The sequence below is a fragment of the Saccopteryx bilineata genome, chromosome 6 (assembly GCF_036850765.1).
Source record: "Saccopteryx bilineata isolate mSacBil1 chromosome 6, mSacBil1_pri_phased_curated, whole genome shotgun sequence".
NCBI lineage: Eukaryota > Metazoa > Chordata > Mammalia > Chiroptera > Emballonuridae > Saccopteryx > Saccopteryx bilineata.
The window spans coordinates 179300863-179313957 of record NC_089495.1 but is presented as its reverse complement, the minus strand read 5'-3'; the positions used below and the strand labels follow the sequence as shown (position 1 = coordinate 179313957).

At 40.7% G+C, this 13095-nt stretch overlaps 1 protein-coding gene across 2 annotated transcripts in view; it reads right to left on the bottom strand.

Annotated features, from left to right (window-relative positions):
- The window catches only part of PAK5 (p21 (RAC1) activated kinase 5), a 277050-nt gene that overhangs the window by 159651 nt on the left and 104304 nt on the right, over nucleotides 1-13095 (bottom strand). For both annotated transcript variants that reach the window (XM_066236921.1, XM_066236922.1), the window contains exon 2: nucleotides 762-909. The gene's annotated coding sequence lies outside the window, so the exon portion shown is untranslated. The remainder of the gene's footprint in view (nucleotides 1-761; nucleotides 910-13095) is intronic.

Genomic DNA, 13095 nt, shown 5'->3' with positions numbered 1-13095 from the left:
TGACCTCTTCACACATTTAGCCCACCGACTACCCATTCCCTTGCCCTGGAAACAACCAATCTGTCTCTGTATTTATGAGTTCAGCTTTTTTAAAAGTTTATTATTTTTGCCCTGGTCGGTTGGCTCAGCGGTAGAGCGTCGACCTAGCGTGCGGAGGACCCGGGTTTGATTCCCGGCCAGGGCACACAGGAGAAGCGCCCATTTGCTTCTCCACCCCTCCGCCACGCTTTCCTCTCTGTCTCTCTCTTCCCCTCCCGCAGCCAAGGCTCCATTGGAGCAAAGATGTCCCGGGTGCTGGGGATGGCTCTGTGGCCTCTGCCTCAGGCGCTAGAGTGGCTCTGGTCGCAACATGGCGACGCCCAGGATGGGCAGAGCATCGCCCCCTGGTGGGCAAAGCGTCGCCCCATGGTGGGTGTGCCGGGTGGATCCCGGTCGGGCGCATGCAGGAGTCTGTCTGACTGTCTCTCCCTGTTTCCAGCTTCAGAAAAATGAAAAGAAAAAAAAAAAAAAAGTTTATTATTTTTTAGATTCTACATTTAAGTGAGATCATATGGTATTTTGTCTTCTTTAGTCTGATTTATTTCACTTAGCATAATGCCCTTCAGGTCCATTCATACTGTTCCAAACAGCCAAATTTATTTCTTTTTTATAGTTGAATATAATTCCATTTTGTGTGTGTGTGTGTGTGTGTGTGTGTGTGTACATGCGAATTTTAAAATAAAATTTAAAAAGGAAATACCAGCACAGGGCATGTCCCCTACCTTTCCGTGATGGCCGTGGGTGAATCAGACTCCAGAGGACCGAGGCTGCTACTGTTGCGATACGTTGCGTTGGAGTTCTTCCGAGTTCTTCATTTTTCTCCAGTGTCCATTTTGGCAAGAGGTGGAAGCATTTCGCCACGGTGTATTTCTGCAACAACATGGCACCCACATGAGTCAGCATCCAATCAACACGGTGCTCTGTCTAAAATAAACATATAACCTCATTTTCTTCCTATCTCCCTACACGCATTTCCTCGGGTATGCCACAATGATCTCTGAATATAATCACCTGGACCCGACCAGGCAGCGTGAGACTCCTGAGAGCCCTGCCTGCATCAGTCAGCGCACTCTCTCTAATCATTCCAGGGTAAGCGCATGTCTCCAACACTTGCTGAGCCCCATGGGGACAGGATCTATTCCTTTGGTCCCTGAATCTCTGGGGACTAGCCCACTAACTTGTCATCACACATATTTAATACAATTGATTGTCATTATCTGCAGTAGTTACGTTCTATAGAGTTGCCGTGAACACTGAACCATCGCTCTTAGGGGAAACACGGGATTAGGTTTCTGCTAGTCTCTGCCCCAACATTTTCATCAATTGACCAATATATAACCTTATTTTACAGTTTTATGTGTATTTCTGTTTAAAGACACCTTACTTAATATATTCTCCATTTGTTAACATTCAACTCACAGCTGACGGCACTATAATTCATGCCTGAATGGAGCTTATCTAAGATATGTACTTTCTCCATGGGGAACCACAGCATTCTTGCACTTAGAACACTACATAGCACTTCTGACTATGCTGGGGAGCCATTTCTAACAGCAAAGTCACCAACAAAAGGCACAGAAATGCAACTAATATGCAAAAGCGAATTTGCAGATACAAAGTCCGTAAATACTGAGGACTGACTGTATACCTACCTATCAGCCGAGTCAAAGTTATATGTAGAGTTATACGTTCCCAACTTTGCTTAGAGTTCAGCACAGTTCTGCTATTTAAGTGAGTAAGTAACAAACACTACTGATAGGGTAGAAAGAGACTAAATTCATATTTCATACTTCATGAAAGACCCAGGGACTAAAAGCAGTAATCATCTCCTAACCTATTAAAAGGACAAATTCCTGATCCCAGGTCTTTTCTTCTTCCTGATATTAATCATTGCTCACCCAATTTTTAGAAAAGTGCATAGAAACTTCCCTGGAAATAATTACAGGTGTAGAGTCCACCTTATTCACTATGGGAAAATTCAAACTGCTCCCAGAAGACAACTCCATTTTTCTCCTTGGACAATAATAAGAAATACCTGCTTTTATTTTATTATATGCAACAGTTAACTATAGATACAATGTACACACTTGGCAGGCTTGTATTTTCTGTAAGAATGCCAGTACTCTGTGACATAAAAAATGGAGGCTTCACACTTTAAGTATCTACTTTCTAGTGCATTGAAAAATACTTAAGACCTCCTTAGGAATACAGATTTACGTTTTAAAGCGGTTGCAAAGATTTTCCAATTAAGTTTACTTCTCAGTGTTTTAAAGTGGTTAAATTTAACCTTGATTTATTTGTACTTCATGGAAAAAGCACCTTCTTAAAAGCATGCCCTGCATGTTAAACCACCACTGCTAAGATCAGTAGGACTTGCTTGAATGCAAAGTCGTAGGCAACAAGAAATCTTAGGAGGATTCTGAAGGCTAAGTTCTTATGTGCTTTTAATTTCGTTCAAAATAGGTTGCCAGATGGGAGAGGGATTGGGGGGGATGGGTGAGAAGATGAAGGGATTAAGAAATACAAATTTGCAGTTACAAATAGTACCCTCAGTATAAAGTATAGAACAAGGAGTATAGTCAATAATATTGTAATAACTGTGTATGGCATCAGGTGGGTACAAGATTTAGTGGGGGAAATCACTTCATCAGTTATGTAAACGTCTAACCCCTGTGCAGTACACCTGAAACTAATATAATATTGAATGTCAACTATAACTGAAAATTTAAAAAAAATTAGTTCAAAATCAGCTAATGTATAAATAAATAGAATTTTCTTTTAAAGTCCTGTGATATTCTCTTCATATATTTCAGGATATCAGAAGATAAGTCATCTTGTCAGAAAATACAATTTCAGGATTCATGTAACCACATGGGTCTACTGCATAAACAATAATATAATTTAATATATTTTACAAAAATAATTCTTTGACCCAGAAAAACAAAATGAAATAAATGCACCTTATTTTTATACTTCTTTAATAGCATCATTATTATACTTTATATATATAATTAACTAATATTTACTTTGAGCTTATTTTGTAAGAATGAGCATTCCTTTTAATTTTCTATTTATTCTGCAACTAACCAAGTTAAGAATAAATAAGATGCTGGAAACTTACTTTAATATGTGCCTAGATCATCACTAAAACGCTCTTAAATTTCTTTCTCTTTTTTTTTTTTTTTGTTTTTTTTTTGTTTGTTTGTTTTTTTGTTTTTTTTGCATTTTTCTGAAGCTGGAAACAGGGAGAGACAGTCAGACAGACTCCCGCATGCGCCCGACCGGGATCCACCCGGCACGCCCACCATGGGGCGATGCTCTGCCCATCCTGGGCGTCGCCATGTTGCGACCAGAGCCACTCTAGCACCTGAGGCAAAGGCCATAGAGCCATCCCCAGCGCCCAGGCCATCTTTGCTCCAATGGAGCCTTGGCTGCGGGAGGGGAAGAGAGAGACAGAGAGGAAGGCGCGGCGGAGGGGTGGAGAAGCAAATGGGCGCTTCTCCTGTGTGCCCTGGTCGGGAATCGAACCCGGGTCCTCCGCACGCTAGGCCGACGCTCTACCGCTGAGCCAACCGGCCAGAGCTAAATTTCTTTCTCTTTAAACATGCCACTAAGGCCCTGGCTGGTTGGCTCAGTGGTAGAGTGTCAGCCTGGCGTGCAGGAGTCCCGGGTTCGATTTCCAGCCAGGGCACACAGGAGAAGCGCCCATCTGCTTCTCCACCCCTCCCCCTCTCCTTCCTCTCTGTCTCTCTCTTCCCCTCCTGCAGCCAAGGCTCCATTGGAGCAAAGTTGGCCCGGGCACTGAGGAAGGCTCTATGGCTTCTGCCTCAGGTGCTAGAATGGCTCTGGTTGCAACAGAGCAATGCCCCAGATGGGAAGAGCATCGCCCCCGGTGGTCGTGCTGGGTGGACCCCGGTTGGGCGCATACAGGAGTCTGTCTGACTGCCTCCCCGTTTCCAACTTCAGAAAAATAAAAATAAAAATTTAAAAAAATAAATAAAATAAACATGCCACTAAGAAGCCATTATCTACATATCTCTGATGAAGCCCTATTGCCACTATTGACTTCAAAATAAAGTAGTCTGAGTGTTCAGTAGCCTGTGTTCAGATAATAGCTACACTATTCTGAAGCTATTGATAAAGAATATCTCAATATGAGGTACAAATGCCAATTAAATTTAATATTTAATTTTAATAAAATTTAATATTTCTAATCTTTAAGAGGAAAGGGTTAGTTTAGAATCAATAAATATGGCCCTCCCTTATAGTAGCTGCATGGTTTGAGGGAAATTTATCATTCCCCAAGTATATTGACTCATCTGAAAATAGGAGAGGCGCACCATGTCCTGTAACATGATGCAGTCTTGAGGATAAAGTGAAAATGGCCTATGAAATGTTTCTGACTAATAATGAGTCCTTATGATAAAATGTTGGACCATGTTTTTATCAGTTACAAACCCAACCTCAGCAGCACAACCCAACCTCAGCAGCACTTTGGATAACTGAATTTAACTCTTAAAACCTCAAAGCAGTGACCTTTCACCTATGAATAATTTGAAAAAGTTACAGTTTACCCACATTTTGACTTACCAGCAAAACAGGCATCTTAATGGCTGTGATGTGTGTCTGTGTTAGAGAGTTAGCTCTCTATATTTATCAAAGAAGCACAACTAACTTGGTAACAAACACATAACTCTATGCCCTTTTGTACATTTTGCTTCTGTAGATTCTCTGATAAGTCATCCCCTCAATATTGGGTACCTTAAACATCAGGTCAAGCAAAACCCCCAAAACCTCATTATAAATGGCACCTGACTCTGAGATGTGCATACATTACTGGAGTCCCTGACCGAACTCTAAGATTCTATTTTACATGGAACAGAACAGAGCTGCCATCAACCACGCATTCTAGGGTGAACTGTCTGATGCAGGTGCAGTTTAAGATGTTTTAGACCCAGGATGAAATGGACCCCATCAGCTCTGCAATCATAAAATGTTCGTTGCATTATTTGCCCTTTTATCCACTTCCCCTTGTACCCAGAGATGCAAATTTGTGAATGGTAGGTCTGATATGTGGTCTGAGCCATTATGTTAGAAAAGCAGGACTCTCTCTCTCTCTCTCTCTCAGAGAGTAGGCTCTGACTTTGGCCTCATTAATACTGAGTTCTGGCCAAATGAACTCCGATGGGTATGAAATCATGAAAGATGCTAAAACCCATCAGGTGAAGTCTTCCAACAACTCAGACAATGGGGTAAGAGAAAAATAAATAAATCTAATGGAGAAAACCTATGCTCAATTTAGTTTTCAACCCTTTTTTAAAATTTTGACTAAAATAGAATATGATCATTCTTCTTGAAAATACATCTTCACTGCTGTGCCATTTATAACAGCTTTCTCTTTGTGTATACTTTACAGTGTGGATAATTCCATCCCTTCAGCTAGAATGCTGTGCTCCTCATCGGATAGGCAAACTCTAGACACACAAAGGGTGTCATTACCAGGTTGGACAGTGTAAAAGCCAAGCAGAAAACAAGCCAGCAGAGACAGTTTAATACAAACTTTCTCGGAGGAGTTAAAAACAACATCACATTTGTGTCCTGTTGTTCACCTCTGTGATCTTTGTCTTTCTATATAATGAAATATTTATAGCCAGAGCTTTGCACCCTTTCTTATTTCTCATTGTTAGAATAAGGCGAAAACAACATAACACAAACACTATAAAAATTTGAATAAATAACTTGGGGGAAGTCGAAAACCTAATCTACTCAAAAATGGATTCTTTCATTCAAAATCAAGATAACTGTAACACCTGGGACTGCATTTTTGCAATAATTTATTTATCCACTTGTCAATTGCGCTGAATGTTCTCCAGGGAACCTTCCTAGAAGCCTATAGAACTGCTTGCTGTCTTTGGATTTCCTCAACTGTGGCTTGAGAACTATTTTGTTTTTGTTTTCAAGTAACAGTGAAATTTGATTTTTAAGAACAAGCTCATCTTTCCCTACAGAAAACTACCCTGTTTAGATGTCTGGCCTCCATGAGACATTGCCCTTGAGACAATAGAAGGATGGAGCCTTTCAGGATGGTGAACTGTAAGTAATGCTCTCTTGTTTATGCTCTATTCCTCTGAAAGAGCAGTTTATAATATATTGGCTTTTACTTTAGTGGCAACTGTTCCTTATGCTGAAAAACCAAGTGAACAATTAAGTGTGAATATCCTGGTTTTCTGGATGAATAGAAAAAGCACTTAAAGTTTTTCCTTGCTAGCCGCCCCAGGTTCTAACCCCCCTGGCATGTACTTGCTTATTGAACTTGAGAGACTAAACTGTTCTGTGTCTGAGCTTTCTCATTCTGAACCCAGGGTAATGACAGCCTGTACTCACGTGATAGCACAAACCCACAGAGTTTTCAAAGGACTAAATGGTATGATGTGTGTGTAAGAACTTGAGACACTCTGAACCACTATACAACCTTAGGTTTAGAAAAGTTATTTTAATTCCTAAGTGTTTGAGTTATAGAGAAATTAAAGTGAATCTGATACAGAAAAGAGTAAAAGATAACAGGTCAAAACCTGGCGATAATGTCTCTGGAACATGAAGAATCTCTAATCTCCACTGCAGTGAACCGGTACCTGTCTGTGCTGATCCTGCTGAGCTCGGATTCCCGAAGACAGAGGACAACATAGAGGAATGATGGGGAGAGGTGGAGAGAGAGCAAGACAGACACCAGGAGAAAAGAGGCTTCCATGGAGTACATTCTCATCACCACTCCCTTCTTTAAAGCCAGGATGATCATCTGGGGGGAGGGTCTGAACATCAAGTCCCTGAGTTTATTTAGGTGAAAAATTAGTAAGAGAAAGTGAATCATAAATAAATAAATGAACCACAAAATCAAGGCTCCCTCACCTGTATGGGCACATGTCAAGAAAGACGACCCTGATGGACGAAATTTTTTTTTTTAATTCAGAGCAACCACTGTGGAAAACAGTATGGAGATTCTGCAAAAAAATTAAAAATTGACTGCCTTTTGACCTAGCTATCCCACTTTTAGGAATATACCCTAAGAATACCATAGAACTATTCCAAAAGGAGAAATGCACCCCCATGTTTATGGCAGCATTGTTCACAATAGCGAAGATCTGGAAACAGCCCAAGTGTCCGTCAGTGGACGAGTGGATTAAAAAGCTTTGGTACATATATACTATGGAATACTGCTCAGCCATAAGAAATGATGACATCGGGTCATTTACAATAACATGGATGGACCTTGATAACATTATACGGAGTGAAATAAGTAAATCAGAAAAAACTAAGAACTATATGAATCCTTACATAGATGGGACATAAAAATGAGACTCAAGAGACATGGACAAGAATGTAATGATAACGGGGGTGGGGTGGGGTGGGGAGGGGGCGAGGAAGGGTAGAGAGGGGGTGTGGGGAGGGGAGGGGCACAAAGAAAACCAGATAGAAGGTGACAGAAGACAATTTGACTTTGGGTGAGGGGTATGCAACATAATCAAATGTCAAAATAATCTGGAGATGTTTTCCCTGAACATATGTACCCTGATTTATCAATGTCACCACATTAAAATTAATAAAATTAATTTTATTAATTAAAAAAATTCAGAATTTAAAGACAAAGTGTTTAGTACTGGAGTATGCTCTTTCTAAGGATTATTGCCAAAGATGAAAAACCTAAGTGTAAGATTTCCGGGTGTTTCAGGATTTCTCTGAGTTGCCAACACTCAGCTACTAATTTCCCATCAGTGTCCTCACTGACTCTGCTTCTGTTACCTTTCCCGCACAATATGGAATGGAGATAAACGCATTACGAAGCCAAAGGTTCACGGCCGTTCACTTGTTCATGGACATCAAGGCCCTGGGAAGGACCTTATACTATGTTCCTATGGTTATATATTTTTGCAAAATGTGCAAATATAACATATTTTAACAGCAAGTGGTTAAGACAGCTGTCTCTTTGCATTCCAACTTCCTACATCACACTTCTCTAGGTGTTGTGTGGAGTTGGGGTGGCTAGAACTATTCCGGGGCTCTCACTAAAAGAAAACTTGAGCTGTGGATGCTTTTGGTTTGTAATTAAAGAAATCTGCTTCTGCGTTGTGCAGTCAATTTCCATTCCAGTTCAGGTTTTGCTAGTCATCCCAACATGGCAACAGCTTCCAGCTGTTCTCCGACACCTCAGCATCCTCACTGACCTAGCCCCATGGCGCAAGGACTTCCTCAGTACACTGCAGCTGTGGATATAATGAGTATGGAGGAAGTCTGATTTTTATCAACCTTCTTAAGCCTTGAAACATGGGCACATGAACACATTAATGATTTTAAAATAAGAGTTTCAAACGTTCACAAAAATTTTGTCACAGGCTCTGGCCGGTTGGGTCAGCGGTAGAGCATCGGCCTGGTGTGCGGGGGACCCAGGTTCGATTCTGGCCAGGGCACATAGGAGAAGCGCCCATTTGCTTCTCCATCCCCCCCTCCTTCCTCTCTGTCTCTCTCTTCCCCTCCCGCAGCCAAAGCTCCATTGGAGCAAAGATGGCCTGGGCGCTGGGGATGGCTCCTTGGCCTCTGCCCCAGGCACTAGAGTGGCTCTGGTCTCGGCAGAGCGACGACCCGGAGGGGCAGAGCATCGCCCCCTGGAGGGCAGAGCGTCGCTCCTGGTGGGCGTGCCGGGTGGATCCTGGTCGGGCGCATGCGGGAGTCTGTCTGACTGTCTCTCCCCATTTCCAGCTTCAGAAAAATACAAAAAAAAAAAATTTTGTTCACAAAGTTAACAAGGTTGGAACATACTATTTAACTGCAATATAGAAAGTTGTTTTGAATGTATCATTAAAACAAGTGAGAAATTAAAATTCTCTGCTTGATTCTTTAGAAAAGGGAACCTTTTCATGTCATCTTTTTTTCTTTAATATTTTATTTATAAATTTTGGAGAAAGGAAGGGAGAAAGACAGACAGAAACATTGGACTATTCCTGTAGGTACCCAGACCAGGGATCAAACCCACAACCTTTGTGCATCAGGATACTGCTTTAACCAGTCAAGCCATCTGACAGGACTTTATGTCATCTTTATACTTATTTATTTAAAAATGGTGGGGAATTAGAGATCCAAGATGGCAGTGAAATAGGTAGAAGCTACACTCACTTCCTCCTAGAACCAAACTGAAATTACCACTAAAATATAAAACAATCAACCTGAATAACCAACTGAAGAAGAGCTGAACAGAAGCCGTATGACCAAGGATTTACAGAAGAAGCCACATCGACACTGCCAGGTTAGGAAGAGGGCAGATCTCAGGGGGCCTTGGGAGTTTTGCTTACCTGCCCCAGGCCCGGTGCTGGGAATGCTAGCCTTGATGCACAGCTTGGTCTTTCCCACACACTTCCAAGCCCGGCAGTGGCAGCCACAAACAGTGAATTGCTTTGTAGCACCAAACATGTTGCCCAGGACCAGTCACAGGTAGCATATAACATTGGCCTGTGCCAGAGTCCCTTCTGAGAGGCCCCAGAACTAACACATCCAATGACTACCTTCAGGCAACATCAGAGCAGGATCCAATAAGCTTAACAAGCAGCATGTCCAAAGGGAGATCTTGACATACACCAGATTCTGCTGAGGCAAGTTCTGCTTCCTGTGGTCAGCACCTGCACAACAGCTCATACACTGTGGTCAGAGTTGATCCTCACAGTCACTAGCCTTAAAGTAGACCCCATGCACAAATGGGCCAATAGCAATCAAGATTCAGTTACATCAGGAAGGCCCGCATAACCCACACAAGGGACATCCCCAGAGCACCCAGTTCAGGTGATCAAGGAGACTATGCCACGGACCTGAATAGACACTTTTCCAAAGAGGACAAACAGATGGCCAACAGACATATGAAAAGATGCTCAATACCACTAATAATTAGAGAAATACAAAGTCACAATGAGATTATCACCTCACACCTGCTGGTGGGAATGTAGGTTGGTGTAGCTACTGAGAAAAACAGTATGGAGTTCCCTCAAAATATTAAAGATTGAACTGCCTGATGACCCAGCAATTTTACTTCTGGAAATATATCTGAAGAAACCCGAAACACTGATTCAAAAGAATATATGCACCCCTATGTTCACTGCAGGATTATTACAGTAGCCAAGATTTAGCAGCAACCCAAGTGTCCATCAGTAGACAAGTTGATAAAAAAAAAAAAAGTTGTGGTACATTTACATAATGGAATACTACTGGAAATCTTACCTTTTGTGACAGCATGGATGAACCTGGAGAGTATTATGCTATGCAAAATAAACCAGTCAGAGAAAGACAAAAAACATATGATTTCACTAAATGTAAAACCTAATAAAAAAATAAAATAGAAACAGATTCATAGATACAGAGAACTGACTGACAGCTGTCAGAGGGGTAAAGAGTTGAGGGGCTGGGTGAAACAGGTGAAGGGATTAAGCAAAAAAAAAAAAAAAAAAAAAAAGAAGAAGAAGAGTGGGCCCTGGCCGGTTGGCTCAGCGGTAGAGCATCGGCCTGGCGTGCGGGGGACCCGGGTTCAATTCCTGGCCAGGGCACATAGGAGAAGCGCCCATTTGCTTCTCCAACCCCCCCTCCTTCCTCTCTGTCTCTCTCTTCCCCTCCCGCAGCCGAGGCTCCATTGGAGCAAAGATGGCCCGGGCGCTGGGGATGGCTCCTTGGCCTCTGCCCCAGGCGCTAGAGTGGCTCTGGTCGTGGCAGAGCGACACCCCAGAGGGGCAGAGCATCGCCCCCTGGTGGGCAGAGCTTCGCCCCTGGTGGGCGTGCAGGGTGGATCCCGGTCTGGCGCATGCGGGAGTCTGTCTGACTGTCTCTCCCCGTTTCCAGCTTCAGAAAAATACAAAAAAAAAAAAAAAAAAGAGTGAAAAAAAATCACATTAAAGAACACTAGAGTTTTGCCTGACCTGTGGTGGTGCAGTGGATAAAGTGATGAGCTGGAATGCTGAGGCTTCTGGTTCAAAACCCTGCGCTCGCCCGGTCAAGGCACGTGTGAGCAGCAGAGCAGCAACTACTACATGTTGATGCTTCCTGCTCCTCCTCCGCTTCTCACTCTCTCTCCCTCTTTCTCCCTTCCTCCTCTCTCTAAAATCAATAACTAAATTTTTTTAAAAAATAAGTTATTTTCATTTAAAAAACCATGGTTTTTATCTTTTAATTTATTTTTTGGGGGGGAGGCTAGCAAGTAAGATTTACTAAATATTTACTATGGTCCATACCCTATGTTCATTCATGTAATCTTCTACAACTCTATGAAGTAACAACAGTAAGGCACCCCAAATTACAGTAGGGAGACTTATCTCTTGTAGAAGTTAAGGAATATAAGTCAGTTTACATGAGATAATTAAAGAACCACGGTTTTTCAAAGTGAATAAAATAATTATGTTTATTTATCACTTCTAAAAAAAAATAAAAGAATGGAAGGAGAACTATGAAAAAAAAATGGATAATGAAACAAACAATTAAAATATTAAATAAGAGAAACGATTCTGACATTGAAGAAGCCTCTTGTACCATATAATTTTCAGACCATAACCAAAGGGAAGTTGCAAGTAGAAATAATGGATTGGTTTTTGTTTGAAAATTTAATTAATAGAGTGAAGCAAGTCATACAAACACCAGGAAGTACATACGTTCTTCCTGACTTAACACAAATAAAGATTAGGAAGATAATATAAACCTCAACATAGTCATAAAAAAGAGATTGACAAATAACTGGTGATACGGTTCATCAGTTTAAAGGGTATTAAGATCAGTCACTGTGTAAACTAACCACAAAGACTCTGAATTCTTAGGGTTCATGCTGTCAAGTAATGGGATAGAGGTTTTCCAAAATTTGATAATTCTAAAAATGTTTACATGCTAAAACAAACTTCTAAATGTCAATAATGAAAAAAAAAATGATCAGACATCTTAAAGGAAAATCTGTACTATATTTCTGTTCTCTCTATAGAAGTATATTTCAAAACAATTTTTATATTTAAAAGTAAAGATATAAAGCATTTTCAGCTAAAATGAATAGGGGTCAAGGTATTATACAGATGGGATGGCAGTCTACTAATAACACTATATGGCGTTTCTGATATTTGCACTGTCAGCTTTTTAACTTTGTAATTTGTTATAAATTCTTGCTTCATTCTAAATAATCACATTCCTACCTACTTTTGCATCCATATACACACATTTAAAATTCATGGATATTTAGGTTTATGAATTCGTTTGCTGGGCCATTGGTTACTTTTCTTCAAAATGATTGTTCATAAGTTTCAATTTAAAGAGTCAACTAAAATGTATATTGAAGCATACTACAGTTCAATCAAGTAAGAAATGTCACAGTCAAAAGCAGCAGCCTCAGCACCCTGTCCCTCTATGTGAGGGCTACACACAGCAATTTCACTCCTGAAATTCATCTGTAATGGGCAGTATGCTTCAATAAATTGAAATCCTGATAAAGGGTAAGTGATTCTGGGTGAAACTGATGTTAACCAAATGCACGATCAAATGAAACACAGGAATGTTTTAAGCAAAGAGAAACATGATAGGAGTTTGACTATCTGGCTGGGGAAAAAAAAGCACAAGGATTTTTATCAAGTACTTTAAAGTATTAGTGCCCAAAGCAAAATTATCAGTTATATGTGCAAAAACTAAAGAGATAAACCCTGGGGTATTTAATTCAATAGAATGATCAAAGTGTAAGCTGTAAATTTGAAATGACTGGCCCAAAGATATAACCATTTAAAGTATTTTTGATTTAAAAAAAATGTAGTACAGTTACTAAAGATGTAGAGCATTGGGTCTACTGTTTTCTAGAAATTGTACCAACTCTATGATTTTTAATATAGTAGACACCCAACATGTACACATCATTTAACCTACTGTGATTGAGTCATACTTCAACACTTTTTTTCTAGTTAGTAAGAAGAGGTAAAAAAAAATTTATTTATTTATTTATTTATTATTTTCTATGTCAAAGCTGTGGCAAGTCAAACATTATCAAGGATGGGCTCTGTGGTAGAG